Source organism: Pristis pectinata, chromosome 1 (assembly GCF_009764475.1).
Source record: "Pristis pectinata isolate sPriPec2 chromosome 1, sPriPec2.1.pri, whole genome shotgun sequence".
NCBI classification, from domain to species: domain Eukaryota; kingdom Metazoa; phylum Chordata; class Chondrichthyes; order Rhinopristiformes; family Pristidae; genus Pristis; species Pristis pectinata.
Genome location: NC_067405.1, coordinates 77,328,700 through 77,346,279, shown reverse-complemented (window position 1 = coordinate 77,346,279; position 17,580 = coordinate 77,328,700). Strand labels below are relative to the sequence as shown.

General features: G+C 44.3%; 1 protein-coding gene across 7 annotated transcripts in view; it reads right to left on the bottom strand.

Moving 5' to 3' along the window:
• LOC127573531 (receptor tyrosine-protein kinase erbB-4-like) overlaps positions 1-17,580 on the bottom strand; it is an 843,473-nt gene that overhangs the window by 98,627 nt on the left and 727,266 nt on the right. The gene's annotated exons all lie outside the window — the stretch shown is intronic.

Genomic DNA, 17,580 nt, shown 5'->3' with positions numbered 1-17,580 from the left:
TGTAACATGGAACAGAGAACAGTACAGCACAGGAACAGGCCCTTCGGCCCACAAGGTCTGTGCTGAGCATAATGCCGAATTAAACTAATCACTTCTGCCTGAACATGACCCATATCCCTCCATTCCCCGCATATTCATGTGCTTATCTAAAAGCCTCCGATGCCACCATCATATCTGCCTCCACCACCACCCATGGCAGCCTGTTCCAGGCACCTACCACTCTGTGTAAAAAGAAACTCAGCCCGCACATCCCCCTTAAATTTCCCCCTCTCATTTTAATGTGGTGTCCTCTAGTATTTGATATTTCTACCCCAGGAGAAGGATTCTGGCTGTCTATGGAGATGGAGTGGTAACCGCCACTCTCTTCTCCCCTCCCATACACAAGGCTCTTCAGTTCTTCAATGTTCTCACATTTACGATGGCAAATGCTCCAGGCTGGAGATAGAAGTGGAAGAAGCGACATATGGAAGATGAGAAGGTACTGAACATAATGTTCAGTCTCGAGCCTCACTTACTAAAGGCAAAGATAAATGATTGGAAAGAAGCTTGGGGTGGGGGCAGTGGACACCAACACTTCACTATATTGTGCACACCTTTTCCTTCAGGGACATTAAAGAACCTCTGAGTGTTTCTGCCAACTTGCTTCTGGGGTCTTTTCCCCTTCATAAATGAAAACCAAAAACCTTCAGATGCTGGATATCTGAATCATAAACAGTAATTGTTGGAAATACTCAAGGGGTCAGGCAGCATCTGTGCAGAGAGAAATAGAGTTAATGCTTCAGGTTGAAGATGAAAGGTCTGATGAAAGTTTTTGACCTGAAACATGAACTCTGTTTCTCTTTCTACAGATGCTGCAGCTTTCTTTTGCTCAGTTTGAGGCTATGTCCTTTTCTCTGGGCTCTACACCAAAGGAAATAGTTTCTCTTTTAATTCTCCTCTCAAATTCTATAGTCATCCTAAGCAGCTCATCCCTAAACCTGCCACATCCTAGTTATTACTAGATACACAAGAGACTGCAGATGCTGGAATCTGGAGCAACGCACAAACTGTTGGAAGAACTCAGCAGGTCAGGCAGCATCTGTGGAGGGAAATGGACTGTTGACATTTCGGGTTGAGACCCTTCATCTGGACTGAAAGATAGAGGGGAGATAGACAGTGTAAAAAGGTGCAGGGAAGGGTTGGAAAATGAGCTGGCAGGTGTTAGGTGGATCCAGGTGAGGGGGGTGATAGGCAGATGAGGTGGGGGGGAGTGAGAATGGTGTCATAAGCTGGGAGCTGAAAGGCTGAAGATGTTGGAATCTGAGAGGAGAGGAAGGTGGAGCAGGGAATACAGGAGGGAGGTGGGGAGGGGAACCAGTGGGAGTTGTGTGAGGGTGATGGCCAGATGGAGAGGGTGGGAGAGGGGAAAAGATATGGTGATGGGGGCCAGGTGGATCAAGAGAGAAAAGAGAAAAAGGACAGAGGGGAACAGTTGGTGAATTGGACAGCCCGTTGGTGTCATGTTCAAACCGCAAATGTTTCCAGAGCTTGGTTCAGAGACCAAATGAGTGCAGGTGTGCTTGGGAGTGAGGAAATGGGGTTCAAGTTCACTATAATTATCTGGGATATAATCTGGCAGGGTCATAGAGTCATAGAGTTATGCAACACAGAAACAGGCCCTTCAGCCCAACTGGCCCATGCTGACCAAAATGCTCCATCCAAGCTAGGTCCATTTGCCAGCTTTTGGCCTATATCCCTCTAAACTTTTCCAATCCGTCTTTTAAAAGTTGTTATTGTACCTGCCTCAACCACTTTCTCTGGCAGTTCATTTCACATGGATACCACCCAAATAAGTTGCCCTTCAAGTTCCTATTAAATTTTTCTCCTCTCACCTTAAACCCATGGCCTCTAGGTCTTGATTCCCCAACTCTGGGAAAAAGACTGAGTGCATTCACCCTATCTATGCCCCTCATAATCTTATACACTTCTATAAGATCATCTCTCAGTCTCCTATGCTCCAAGGAATAAAGTCCTAGCCTGTCCAATCTCTCCCTATAACTCAGGCCCTCAAGTCCTGGCAACATCCTTGTAAATATTTTCTGCACTCTTTAATAACATTTTTTTTTGCTTTTATAATTTTTATAATTCCATTTTATTCTCCCCACATCCCCAGATTCTACCACTCATCTACACACTAGGGGCAATTTAACACGACCAATTAACCTACCAATCCGCATGTCCTTCGGATGTGAGAGGAAACCAGAACACCCGGAGAAAACACAGACAGTCACAGGGAGAATGTGCGATCTCCACACAGACAGGTCAGGAATGAACCAGGGTCACTGGTGCCGTGAGGCAGCAGTTCCACTAGCTGCACCACTGTGCTGACTAAGTATGACAAAAAATGGACAATGGACATAGATTGTGATGATAAGATAAGATATAATATCTTTATTAGTCACATGTACATCGAAACACACAGTGAAATGCATCTTTTTTGCACAGAGTGTTCTGGGGGCAGCCCGCAAGTGTTGCCACACTTCCAGCACCAACATAACATGCCCACAACTTCCTAACCCATATACCTTTTGGAATGTGGGAGGAAACCGTAGCACCTGGAGGACCCATACAGACATGGCGAGAACGTACAAACTCCTTACAGGCAGAGGCCGGAATTGAACCTGGGTCACTAACCGCTACACTACCGTACCTGTCCTTGTATATCTTGGACTATAACTTCAGTGGAGTAAGGCTCAGGACATGGAATTAGAAGTTTAAACCTACAGTATGTCTGAGGATTATAATGCATCTTCTTTCAGGTTAGAAAGCTGCAGTCGATGGATTATCAAACTATAAAAAACTATGTGATGTATTCTTGAATGAACAACTTATGAGACAAAACACAGGGCTGATTCTGGAAGTCAGGTACTGCAACGTGTGAAATTCACACTCTTCTACTCATTTACACTGTCCACTGTGAAGATTGGAGGAACCTTGCATAATAAATTGTTGCACTCAAAAGCCGAGCTGTCAGATAAAGATGAAGGGAATCACGCCACATCTCGGCCTCCATCTGTGATTTCAGGTCCTCCCTGTTTCAAAGCTCAGCTCCAGTAGCCCAGAAAATGCAAATAGAAACATTCCCCTCCCAGGAGACTGACAGGCTGTTGAAGGCAGCTACCCAACTCTCTGGGCTCCTGAAGCAGAATCTTGACAGCCATTTGTTTGGGAGCTTTGCCATGAGAATCTGTAGATAGCAGAGCCAAAACCACATTGCAGCCACATACAGGAATGGGACTGAGGTTCTATGCTTATGTAAAATATCATTGTGTTGCTATTGTATCAATGTGACTGACCATCACCTTGAAGATCAAAAACTACCTTTTATAAGAGAACAGAATGGGGCAGATAATTATTTAAATAAAATTGTGATTCCATAATTGAAAAGCATGGGGATAAAACATACCAGGTTAGAAATTGTAAAACTTTTCTTACAAGAATGAAGTGTGCAAAACATTTCATTTCTGTAGGGTTGTGGAACTGACAAGTCGCTAATACTGGGACAGAAATCTATCGGACAGAAGTCCAAGCTGAAAGGTATTGAATCAGTTGCTCATACAGAAGGATGAGGGGGGATCTCATTGAAACCTACCGGAAATGGAAAGGCCTGGATAGAGTGGACGTGGAGCGGATGTTTCCATTAGTAGGAGAGTGTAGGATCTGAGGGCACAGCCTCAGAATAAAAGGGATGTCCCTTTAGAACTGGGATGGGGAGGAATTTCTTCAACTGGAGGGTGGTGAGTCTGTGGAACTTGTTGCCACAGAGGGCTGTGGAGGCAAAGTCATTGGGTGTATTTAAGGCAGAGATTGATAGATTCTTGATTGGTTAAAGGTCACGGGGAGAAGATGGGAGAATGGGGTTGAGAAAAAAACAGCCATTCAATCATGAAGCAGACTTGATGGGCCGAATGTCCTAATTCTGCTCCTATATCTTATGATCTTATGGTATGAGGCATCAAATATCAAGTGACATTAGCCTCAAAAATCATGAACACTGAGGGGAAGCCACCTTTCTGACTAAAGGTGGCCTCAGATATTTCAGCCTTGCCCTTCAGCCTAACGTGCCAGGCTCCAACATCATTGAGATTGGGGATGTTCTCGCAGTTGTTTAGCTAAACAGATTGCAAGTGGGACAAACAAAATAACTCAAGGATGCACTCAAAGCCTCCATGTCCAAATGCAATGCCCCCACTGACAACTGGGAATCCCTAGCTGATGACTGCTCAAAGTGGAGAAGGAGCATTTAGGATGGTATTGAGAACCATAGAACCATAGAAAACTACAGCACAGAAAACAGGTCATTTGGTCCTTCTGGTTTGTGCCGAAACATTATTCTGCTAGTTTCATTTACCTGCCCCCAGCCCATACCCCTTCAGACCTCTCCCGTCCATGTATCTATCCAATTTACTCTTAAAAGTTAAGAGCGAGCCCGCATTTACCACATCAGATGTCAGCCCATTCCACACTCCCACCACTCTTTGAGTGAAGAAGTTCCCTCTAATGTTCCCCCTAAACCTTTCCCCTTTCACCCTTGATGCTATGCTTTGGCACAGAAGCCCTGCATAAGCAGCAGACGGAGCAAACTTCCAACCCATCCACCTCATCACCCACGTCTTGCCTCATGGTAGAAGAGTCTGTGGTTCCCACATTGGCCTCATCAGCCAACTCAGAACCCACAAAACTGGAGTGAAGCAAGCTACCGTCAATCTCGAGGAACTGCCTGAGAAGAAAAAGAAGTTTATCTGTCAACTGACTATTGTGAGACTGCAGCTTTGATCTTATCTACTGGTTGCAGGATCTCACAGCCCAGATACTTCTGGTAGCCAGCATTCCTCTACCATAGCCTCAGCAGACTGGCCTATTGGTCTTTGGTACATCTGCTGTTGAGGTGCAGGTCCGTTGAGGGCTTTTGAATAATGTCCCTCTGTTAAACTGGAAGGGTCCAGCAATGGAAGGAGCTGTGAAAAGAGTGGAAAAACCTTGAACAACAATCCAGTTCATCTGTTGCAAGGAAGGATCAACTCAGACTGAAAGACCAGTTTTGTAGGAGAACTGAAGGAATATTTCTGCGTGAAGGAGGAGACCAAGAAAGGGGAACATTATGTGATTCCACCAAGACTTCACCGTATTCACAATTGTATCTTCGATTCAAAGCACAGGGAAGCGGCAGGTCAAGGAGCCCATGGCAGAGAGTCAGAGATGTACAGCAGAGAAACAAGCCCTCCACTCCACTAGGTCTGTGCCAACCACTAGCCCTACACTAATCCAATTTTACTATCCGCATGTTCCCATCAACTCCACAACAAATTCCACCAAAAAGTGCAATTTTCTGTGGCCAATTAACCTAACAACCTGCACATCTTCGCAATGTGAAGGAAACTGGAACACCTGGAGGAAACCCAAGCAGTTGCAAGGAGAGCATGCAAATTCCACACCAATAACACTAGGGGTCAGGATCGAACAAGCTCTACCAGCTGCGCCACTGTGCCACTCCCCTGACTGGGTATGCTGCTGGGTGATCCTGGAAGCTTGATCCGTTACACCGTAAGGTCCCCAGACCCTGCTCAGAGTGGTCCGACAGATGTTTGTTGGCACCAAATTCAGCTCCTGTAAACATCTGTTGACATTGATGACAGTCAAACAGACGTTGACAGCTAATGCAGTTGATTATGCAAAAACTTTGACCAAAACCATAATTATGAAGAATCCATAGCTCGCATGGAAAAGCAACAAAACCATAGTCATGAAATTTCTGAAAGAATTACACTAATTCTATATTGTCCACGAGAAACAGGGGCATGGACATCCCACTGATAACAAAAAACACAATACCATTAACACCGTCTCCTTTAGAGTGGTAGAGTTATACATCACAGAAACAGGCCCTTCAGCCCAGCTTGTTCATGCCAACCAAGTTGCCTACCTGAGCTAGTCCCACTTGCCTGCATTTGGCCCATAACCCTCTAAAGATTTTCTATCCATGAACCTGCCCAAATATCTTTTAAACATTGTAATTGTACACGCCTCTACCACTTGCTCTGGCAGCTCATTCCAGTTTACCCCCAAATTAAAGAGAATTATGTTTATGATGTTCCAATAGCTTAACATACATTAATAAACACATTAAAATATTTGTTGGGAAACAAACTACTTCTGTTGATACAAGCAGTGATGGATTTTGAAATCACAAGGTGCAGGCATGTAAAGATCTTTTGGAACAATGCTCTGCCAGGAGCTACTTTTAACAAATGGTCTGTAAACTGATCACCCTATCAGTAAATCAATGCTTGCTTCTTCAATGTACATAGAGATATTTGTTAGAAAATGTTCAAGTTGGGGCCTGGGTCAACCTGGCAAGTCCACAAGTAGCAAGTCAGTGGATGCCGAAGACTGTGTGTGCTAATGGATGAATTGAGCTACAATTTAGACAATTTCAAACTGCGATCTGTTGGTGATATCGAGGAGCTCAAGGAGTGAAAGAAGAGCATGGAAGGAAAAGCAAAACGAGGTGATTCCAGAGGAAGGCTAGAGTGGAGGCAAGAATCCCACATAACTGGCGTCGATCTTGTTGAGGGCCAGGTTTCCCTTGACTTTCCTTAATTCCCTTGGGTTGCTGACCTCCCCACTGGAAACAAATGTGGTCATTTTAGCCCCTTGAGTTCCTTGAGATATAAAGTCAGGCAGGACGACTTGCACAACTCTTCTTTCAGTGGCCTAGTTCCCGCTGAGCTAACAACCCTACCCAGATTCTGTATCCTAATAGAAATGAAAAATAAGAGAAAATAGAGAATAAAATCTGGCAACTGGTTGTCCTCCTAATGCCACTCTACTGTCCCCCTCATATGCAACTGTTTACAGGGAGTCTGTGACAGGCAGCAGGGGCAATTGTTTTATTAACATTCCCACAGGCCCACGTCTCGAGTCTGCTTGTGCTCATAATTCCCCCAGCACAAGCAGATTCTCCACATTGCACACTGATTGCCTGGTTACCAGGCTTTCTGAAGACAGTCATGGCAAACTGAAGTCCACCCTCCCCCCCTCATCTATTCCTTCATTACTCTCCTGCGTAATGGGGAATTTGTAAGAGTCTCTCGAGTGGACCTTGTAATTATTCAGCCGGTGGAATATTTAAGCTGTTGATACGCACTGTTGCTATGTGGCTTGTAAAGCAAATGCCACAGTCCAGCTGACTGGCGTTTTAAAAACAAAAATTTCAGCCTTGAAATGTTCTGTTCTCTTAACAACCTGAGCGATGCAATCCAAGGGCGGTGGGGCAGGCGTGGGATTGGGGTTGTTTGAAAAGGATGGGAATGGACAGGCACACACTGTGATGCTGAATGTAAGCACTCACTGCCAATGTCACTCCCCACAGGAGAGCAAACCAAGGTGTGGGAAAATTGGAGAAGCCATTCCAGGCTTGTGACCTTGGCATGCTCCAGAAACTCCCACAGGTGTGTTGCCTCTGTCCTAACCCGTTCACTCAGTGCTCATCAATCTATGTTGATGGCTGTTTCAGCAACACCTCGATTTTAAAATGCTTGAATCTCCCTCTATTTTCACTGCCCTGCACCCCTGTTTCCCCAGCCCAATGATCCTTCAGGTCCTATGTACTTCAACAACTCTTGTACATCACTAATTTTCATTGCTTAACCTCTGGAAAATGTGCCTAAGGTGAGGAATTCTCATTACTACTATTGGGGAAGAGGTACAGGAGCCGCAAGACCCACACTCAATGTTTTCGGAACAGCTTCTTCCCCTCCGCCATCAGATTTCTGAATGGTCCATGAACCCATAAACTCCACCTCGTTATTCCTCTTTTGCACTATTAATTTATTTATTTTTGGTAACATATAGTAATTTTTATGTCTTGCACTGTATTGCTGCCCCAAAACAATAAATTTCATGACATACAGTACGTCAGTGATAATAAACCTGATCCTGATTCTGATTCTTAAAACTGATCCTGATTCTGATTCTCCACCTGCACCGCTTTCACTTTCCTTGCCATTTGTTCAAACCCCCCCATTCTTGTTGGCATCTCTCTTGAAGTCACCATTGGTAGCTTGGCATCAGATTTTGTCCCATTCTGCCCCTTTGGAAAGCCATGGGACGTTTTATCATGTTATTGGGGCCAAGGGAGTGAATAGGATAAGGAGGTCTTCAGTTGATGTTGATCAGAGTTTTCAACAGCTGGTGATCTTTGGAGATAAATTAAATTGGTAAATCGGTTTATTATTGTCACATGTACCAAGATACAGTGAAAAACATTGTTTTGCATGCCACCTCTACAGATCATTTCATCACGTCAGTGCACTGAGGCAGTACAAGGGAAAACAATAACAATGCAAAATAAAGTGTTTAAGTTACAGAGAAAGTACAATGCAGGCAGACAATAAGGTGCAAGGCCACAACGAGGTACCTGACGTGCTTAAGTCTTTACTTAAGAGTCCTGTCCCTTGTAATTCAACCTCCAGTAATTAAAATCCAGACTTTGAAACAATCAGGTTACAACTTTTAACATGTAACGGTTATTTTTCTGTGAGATTAATGTGATTTCAATCCATTCCGGTCACACAAGCAGAGCTGGAATCTTTGCTACATATCAAATGAATGATGGCTGTTTTACAGAGTTAGGCACCAATCTCCCTAACTGTATAAATCCACGATTCCATGAAGTCAGTGTAAATAGAATTGTTATTAGTAATAGATTCTATTTTGAGTGGACTTACTATTCCTTACAATGAGGTCTGCCTCTGCCCATAAGAACACAGTTGTTTTTACCTTAATACCAACGTGGAGTTTTTTTCATATTCCTTTTTTGGGATGCAGGCATTGTCAACAAGACCAGCATTTCTTGCCCATCCCTTCTTACCCTTGAGAAGGTGGTGGTGAGCTGTTTTCTTGAATCTTCTTACATCACTCCCACTCTCCCCCTCCCTCACCTGGATCCACCTATCACCCACTAGCTCTTGCTCCACCCCCCCCCCCCACCTTTTTATACTTCCTGTCTCCCCTCTTTCTTTCCAGTCCTGATGAAGGGTCTTGACCCGAAACGTCGACTGTCCATTTCCCTGCCCAGACGCTGCCTGACCCACTGAGTTCCTCCAGTATCTTGTGTGTTGTTCTTGAACCTTCTAGTGTTCCAATAGTATGTCGGGTAGGGAGTTCCAGGATTTGGATCCAGCAACAGTGAAGGACTGATGAAATATTTCCAAGTCAGGAAAGGTGTGCATCATGGAAGGGAGCCAGCTGGTGGAGGTGCTCCCCCCATGATTCTTCTGCTGCCCTTGCCTTCTTGGTGATGGAGGTTGTGGGTTTGGGAGGTGCTGCTTGAGTAGCCTGGGCAAGTAATTACAGTGCAATCAGTAGTGAGGGATTGAATATTTAGGGGATGTTGATAGGGTACCAATCAAGCAGGTTGCTCTCACCTGGATGGTGTTGACTTTCTTTAAAGTTGTTGGAACTGCACTCATCCAGGCAAGCGGAGATTATTCTATCATGCTCCTGACTTGTGTCCTGCAGGTGGTGGAAAGGCTTTGGTGTGTCAGGAGGTGATTTACTCACTGTACACGTGAAACGATCTGAAATCAAAGTGGGGATACTCCAATGCAGACTGAGGAAGCAATGCATTGTCCATGGTCCAATATTTGCAATGAAATGTAAAACCAAACTCTTGCTTTCCCTCTCGGGTGGATGTTTAGGGCCCCGTGAAATTATTTTGAGGAAGAGCCAGGGAGTTCCATCTGGTGTCCTGGACAATACTTTTGCTTCTGCTTGTGTTTAAGGCAATGCCTTGGGATCAAGGATGACTTGCTTCTGCTCTGGTTTTGAAAGTTCTGAGGTGGCTGATGAAGCCAATATGGGAACCACAGATTCTTCCACTGATGGGGCAGGAGGTTGTGAGGTAGTGCGCTCCTTGCACCAGTTATGCAGGTCCACTCTCTGCTCAAACTGCATGGACTCGAGGTGCTCAATACCAACCCCAATGCTCCTTCTCCATTTTGAGTGTCATGGACCAGGGATTCTCAGGCGTTAGTGGGAATGTTTTTTTTCAAGGGAGCTTTGAGCACATCCTTGACTCTCTTTGCCTGACAGAGCTTGGAATACAGTATCTGATTCAGACAATATTTATCCCTTAATAAATATAAGTAAGGCAGAACATCTAGCCATTATCTCACAGCTGTTTGAGGGAGATTGCTCTGTGCATGTTCTCTGCCATATATCAGACTTGGAAGATACTGTATGACTCTCGGTAGTTATTGACTGGATAACACTTCCAGGTTTCCCAGGGATAGATGTTGAGTCTAAATTTCACCACAGTATGACAGGGTTTCCTGTACCATGGCTTCATGCATGCCTCCTGGGCTCCCCATAAATTTGCCAGTAAGGCTGCAGCAATGTGCCTCCCATTGGTAAGGTAACATGCTTTGTATCCATGGTACACTTTGCCATCAGTTACTACATTAACCTCAGCAAAACCAAGACACAGTTCCCAGCATTTTACTTGTCCTGGAAACATTATGATGCACACATCACAATGTTAAGTGTCTCTGGAAAAGATATTTGCTTTTAGCATTACCTGCTTCTACATTCAAGAATTCATGGAACTATTCACTGACATGGCCACGTTTCACAAGTCAGGGGGTATCAGCATGTGGTCAGTAGAAGTTTCGTTAAATGGATTTCCATGGTCAATAGAGATCTGGATTACAATGATCACTGGAATAATCTTTATCTACAAAATAACTGAAGATCAATAAAAGCAGGAGCCATTAACACATCAATATTTCCTTACACCATAGAAGGTGGCTATTTTGGACCATCAAGTCAATGTCAGCTCACAGAGCAATTCCCTTCCTACATTAATTTTCCATGCAACCCTTTCTCCCCCACATTCCCCTCAACTCCACCCCCCAGATTCTACCACCTACCCACACATATGGGCAAATTTACAGTGGCCATTTGACCTACCAATTCACATGTCCTTGGAAAGGGGAAGGAGACCCATGTGGTCACAGGGAGAACGTGCAAACTCCACACAGGCAGCACCGGAGGTTGGGATTGAACCCAGGTCACTGGAGCTGAGGTAGCACCTCTATTAGTTCTAGGACTGTGCTGCCCAATGTGAGTAATAGTCTTGACCAGTCAGCACTGAGAGAAATGATTTATGAGTTGATAGTTAAAAAAATCATTCTTATAACTAATGAACTGCCAGCAAAATATTTCTCCTCCAAACTGGACATGCTTGAGGAAGATCCGAGGTAATTAGCTGGTGTGAACAACTGTAATAAGATGGTGTGACGTCCTGACACTCAGAACTGGCTCTCCGTCTATCTAAACATTTGAGTAAACAAGAGCAAAGGCCAGTGAATAAAACTGAAGGCAAACCATAACTGAAATACTTTCTAATCTAAATTATTTCTAAAACAGTAAAATGATGAAGTCTCAATTCCTTCCAGATGATCATCAAAATCCACAAATATCTTCAGGTCTTTGTTTTGCTGCCTGTTATGCAAGAGAGAAATAACATCTGACAATCTGCTACAGTGGAGAGTTCAATGTCACACAGCCCAGTACAGTCTAGTCACTGAAATGGCCAACACCTTAGGGTTTTATTACAGCACACATACTGAGTGTGCGTGGATATGCGTGCTCGCTTGTTTTTGTGCATAATGGGAGGGGATTGCTTCTGGGTACAGTTGATAGTGAGAAATGTTGATTTAATTATAAAAGTGTTGCTGGAGTTTAAAATGCATCATCTTCTGACTGACAGCTGTCGACTGGAACTGAGCAATGAGACCAGATAAATCAAATTTAAATCCTGGTCTGAAGACAGTCAAGGCCAAGATAGCTGGATATAACATTAGCCATTTTTAGGCCTTCAGATCCAGTCCTTGCTTCGTGTGTCTCTTTTATAGCTTTTTCTCTTTTTTTGTTGTTTAAAATAACTTTATTTGCAGCATTGAAATTAAAATGTGATCCTCCTTGTCCAGGATGGACTCTAGCCCCTGCGGTGCCCACTGGCCCTGGTAGTCTTTCAGTGAGCTAGTGGACAGCATGTGATCGCTCTCTGGGGATGCACAGTCACTGATGCATCCTTGGAAGAGGGGCAGACAGTCAGATTGTCAGCACCCTCTTCAGCTCACTGCCAGACCTGTGGATGGCCACCTTGGCCAATCCCAGGAACAGATTGACAAGGACGTTCTCTGACTGATTCACCCCCTCCCCTCTCTTTCTGCACTGAAGATCAGGAGGGTGTGGCTGAAGTACAACCAGAACTTGAGGGGCAGCCCCTTCAGATATTCAAAGAGGGGCTGCAATCCCTTGCACAATTAGCTTTTGTGCTCACAGTCCACATCGGCCATAATCAGCTGTGGATCCTGCTCCTGGTCATAATCCAATGCCTGCAGACTGGATGATTGTGCCCAGCGGCAAGGGATTCCACAAGTTAATAGCTTACTCGATGGATGAGATACCAGAAGGTTGCCAATCTCCATGAAATTGGGCCCTAATCGATGAGGAAGGAGGTGGGAGTGGAACTGGAGGGGCGGGGAAAACAGGAGTGAAGACAAATGTGGAAGAGTCGTGTAGCAGGAAAGGTAAATTAGTAAATTGGTTTATTATTGACACATACACCGAGGTACAGTGAAAAACTCTGTTCTGCATGCCATCCATACAGATTATTTCATCACACCAGTGCATTGAGGTAGTACAAGGGAAAACAGTAACAGTATGCAGAATGAAGTGTTACAGTTACAGAGAAAGTGCAGTGGAGATAGACAATAAGGTGCAAGGCCATGACGAGGTAGATTGTGAGGTCAAGAGTCCGTCTTATTGTACTAGGGGACCATTCAGTAGTCTTATAACAACAGGATCGAAATAGTCCTTGAGCCTGGTGGTACGTGCTTTCATGCTTTTGTACCTTCTGCCTGATGGGAGGAGGGAGAAGAGAGAATGTGTGGGGTGGGTGGGGTCTTTGATTATGTTGGTTTGATTATGTTTACTAAGGCAGCGAGAAGTGTAGTCAAGAGTCCATGGAGGGGAGGCTGGTTTCCATGATGTGCTGAGCTGAGTCCACAACTCTCTACAGTTTATTGCTGTCACGGCATCCGCTCTTCAACCCACTGCTTCCCTGTTGACCATCAAGTAACCTTCCACATTAACCCCATTATCCTCCCACATCCCCATCACCTACCCACCCTTTCCCCCTACATCCCCCCGCCTCCAAATTCTCCTACCAACTACCTTCCCTAGAGGCATTTTACAGTGGCCAATTAACCTACTTTGGGTTGTGGGAGCAAACTGGAGCACCTGGGGATAACGTACAAACTCTACACAGACAGGATGAGGTCAGCATGGAAAAGAGGAAAAAAGTTGGAAAAGAAAAGAAAGGGAATCATGGATGTAATTACGTAGCAAGATCTAAGGCAGAAACCATGCTATTATTTGAAATTTGATAACATAGACAGAGAGGCACAGGATGAAGGGATATGGAGACAGTGTTAGGCAAAAATGTTGACAGTTGCAAAGAAGCTGACAAGTGTACCCAAACATATTCAGCATATGGTTCTGTAAATTCTTTTAGAAGTCAGTTACTAATAATCAGATTACTGTAATTAAGATTCCTCATTTTGTTGCAGGGGACCCACTCCCAGATGCATTAACTACACCAAGTTACCACTCTTTCCTACAATTAGGGAACATTTTTAATGCAAATAAGGTTGAAAGGAAGCACAAGGGATGAGGGGAACATGTCACTTTTGAAATGAGGCACAATTTGGACCCAGTTCACTGATTGTCTTCAGAGCCTAAATGTGACGCCGTCTCTGTTAGAGACTGAAAGGGTGAAGGGGTTAGTTTGGCTGAGGTGTGACAAACAAAATGAAAGTTGGCAGGCTCTCCAGCGACTTAATAGGACCGGTGATTACAGCAGTGTTGTCATTATGGTAGTGTAAGTAATAGTGCTCTCTAGGGGCACTCTATGCCTGCACCAAATTACTGGAGAAAAAAAGGAAAATGATATAATTAATACCACAGCTGACAGACACTGCTTTTTGCTCATCAATTGACTTCCGAAACTCTACTCAACTTATTTATTCCAGTTCTTTGATAACTTCAAAACTTCATTACAATTGCTGTGGTTCAGTTCCATAGTGAGTGCCCCCGGGATGTATCTGAATGCATTTGCTTTATTGTGTGTATTAACCATTTATTCTAATTAGCTCCATATGCAGACAATGGGGCACTTCTGGTCCATTGTGGAGTTCTGTTGTTATGTGAACTCCATCAGAAGAGCCCCAGGCTTCTTTGTGAAGCAGGCAACCCAATGGACTGGATGAAATACAGTTAGCAACCTCTCAGTAAGCAAAATTGTTCCTTTTTCCTAATTTTTTTGTAGTTAAGGCGAGAGGCGTTATTGATGGAAATTGGAACATTTTCTAATTCGGGATCCAATGTCACTCTCAAATATTAACATCAAATAAAGCACTGGTTAGATGCAGGGTAAAACTATCTCTGCACTGTTTAGCAAGCACTCACAGGACAGATACAGCACACACTAAATGCTCCCCATGCAGAAGTATATCAAACATTCACAGGAAAGATATACAGGGACAGTGGTACAATGGTTTTTACTAACCTCAAGATTAGAATGACTCACTCCTATTTTATAGGGATGTGGCCACCACAGTGGTACAGCTAGTGGAACCACTGCCTCCCAGCTCAGACCTGGATTTGATCCTGAGTTTGGCCCCTGTCTGCGTGGAGTATGCATGTTCTCCCTGTGATTGCGTGAGTTTCCTCTGCATGCTCCAGTTTCTTCATGTGTTTTACTGTTTACAATTCTAGCCAATTCCTTAAAGGAAAGATGTGATTGCAATGGAGAGGGTGCAGAGGAGATTTTTGAGGATGTCACTAAACTTGGAAAATTTTACCTATCAGCAAAGATTTCTGATACTACGAAAGATTGCTATGGTGCATCTTTTTATGTAGATGCACGCCAGAAAGCATCCTATCTGGATGCATTACAGCTTGGTATGGCAACTGCCCTGCCTAAAACTGCAAGAGTTGTGGACACAGCTCAGCACATCAGAGAAACCAGCTTCCCCTCCATGGACTTTGTCTACACTTCTCGCTGCTTCGGTAAAACAGCCAACATAATCAAATACCCCCACCCACCCCGGACATTCTCTCTTCTTCCCCCTTCCCATCAGGCAGGAGATACAAAAGCCTGAAAATACGTACCACCAGGCTCAAGGACAGCTTCTACCAGCTGTTATAAGACTATTGATAAGATGGACCCTAGTAGATAAGATGGACCCTTGACCTTACATCTATCTCATTATGGCCCTTGTACCTTATTGTCTGTCTGCACTGCACTTTCTCTGTACCTGTTACACTTCATTCTGCATTTTGTTATTGTTTTCTTGTTTTCCCTTGTACTACCTCAATGCATGATGTGATGAAATGGTCTGTCTGGATGGCAGGCAGTTTTTCACTGTACCTGGTACATATGACATTTATAAACCAATTATCAATTAGTGACCTTGCTTCCATCACAAGGTGAGGTGAGATGGTTGCACAATGTTCATTGCCACCCGCAACTCAGCAAATGAAGCAGTTCATGCCTGCATGCAACAAGACCTAGACAACATTCAGACACAGCCTGAAAATTGACAAGTAAGATTCATACCACAAAAGTGCCAGGGTGTGATCATCTCCTACAAGCGAGAGTCTAACCACCTACTCTTGATATTCAATTGTTAGGATCCCATATCCCAAAGCCTTTTCACCATCTACAAGGCACAAGTCTGGAGCATGATGGAATACTCTGCATTTGCTTGGATGAGTGAGATACCAATAAATTTCAAGAGGTTTGCCATCATGCAGGATAAAGCAACTCATCAACCTTCCTATATAGGGTGAATGCACACAGTTATTTTCCCAGCGAAAGGGAACCAAAAACTAGAAGACGTGTTTAAGGTGAGAGGGGAAAGATTTAAAAGGGACCTGAAGGGCACCTTCTTCACGCAGAGGGTGGTGCATATCTGGAACAAGCTCCCAGAGAAAGTAGTTGAGGCAGGTACAATAATGACATTTAAAAGACATTTGGATAAGTGTGTGGGTAGGAGAGGTTTAGAGGAATATGGGCCAAATGTGGGCAAATGGGACTAGCTTAGCTGGGCTCCTTGGTCGGCATGGACGAGTTGGGCTGCAGGGCCTGTTTCCATGCTGTATTACTCCATATGACTCCACCACCAGTACATGGTGGCTGCAATAGTTACTATCTGTGGAAACCACTCCAGTTACCAGCCCAGGCACCTTCTGAACCTGTGACCGCTTCCACCACGAGGGACAAGGACATTAAGTGTACAGTGGCATGCAAACGTTTGGGCATCCCTGGTCAAAATTTTTGTTACTGTGAATAACTAAGCGAGTAAAAGATGACCTGATTTCTAAAAGGCCTAAAGTTAAAGATGAAATATTTCTTTAATATTTTAAGCAAGATTACTTTTTTATTTCCATCTTTTACAGTTTCAAAATAACAAAAAAGGAAAAGGGCCTGAAGCAAAAGTTTGGGCACCCTGAATGGTCAGTACTTAGTAACACCCCCTTTGGCAAGTATCACAGCTTGTAAACGCTTTCTGTAGCCAGCTAAGGGTCTTTCAATTCTTGTTTGGGGGATTTTCACCCATTCTTCCTTGCAAAAGGTTTCTAGTTCTGTGAGATTATTCGGCCATCTTGCACGCACTGCTCCTCTCCTCTCCACACTGTATAGGAACACCACCAACTGCAGGCTCCCCTCCAATATGCACAGCATCCTGAACTGGAAATATATTGATTTTCCTTCATCATCACTGATCCTAAATCCTGGACTTCCTCCCCAACAGCACTGTTGGAGCACCTTCACCAGAAGGATGGCAGTGGTTCAAGGGGGCAGCTCACCACCATCTTCTCAAGGGCAACTGGGGATGGGCAATAAATGTTGTCCCCTAATTCAAAAAAGGTAGTAGGGATAGTCCAGGGAATTACAGACCAGTGAGCCTTATGTCTGTGGTGGGTAAGCTGCTAGAAAGGATTCTAAGAGATACGATCTATGATCATTTAGAGAATCATGGACTGATTAGGGACAGCCAGCATGGATTTCTTAAGGGAAAATCTTGCCTCACAAGCCTGATAGGGTTCTTTGAGGAGGTGACCAGGAAGATTGATGAGGGTAGTGCAGTAGATGTGGTCTACATGGATTTTAGTAAGGTGTTTGACAAGGTTCCACATGGTAGGCTTCTTCAGAAGGTCAGAGGGCATGGGATCCAGGGAGGCTTGGCCGTGTGGATTCAGAATTGGCTTGCCTGTCGAAAGCAGAGGGTTGTGGTGGAGGGAGTGCATTCAGATTGGAGGGTTGTGACTAGTGGTGTCCCACAAGGATCGGTTCTGGGACCTCTACTTTTTGTGATATTTATTAATGACTTAGGTGAGGGGGTGGAAGGGTGGGTTAGCAAGTTTGCAGATGACACAAAGATCGGTGGTGTTGTGGATAGTGTG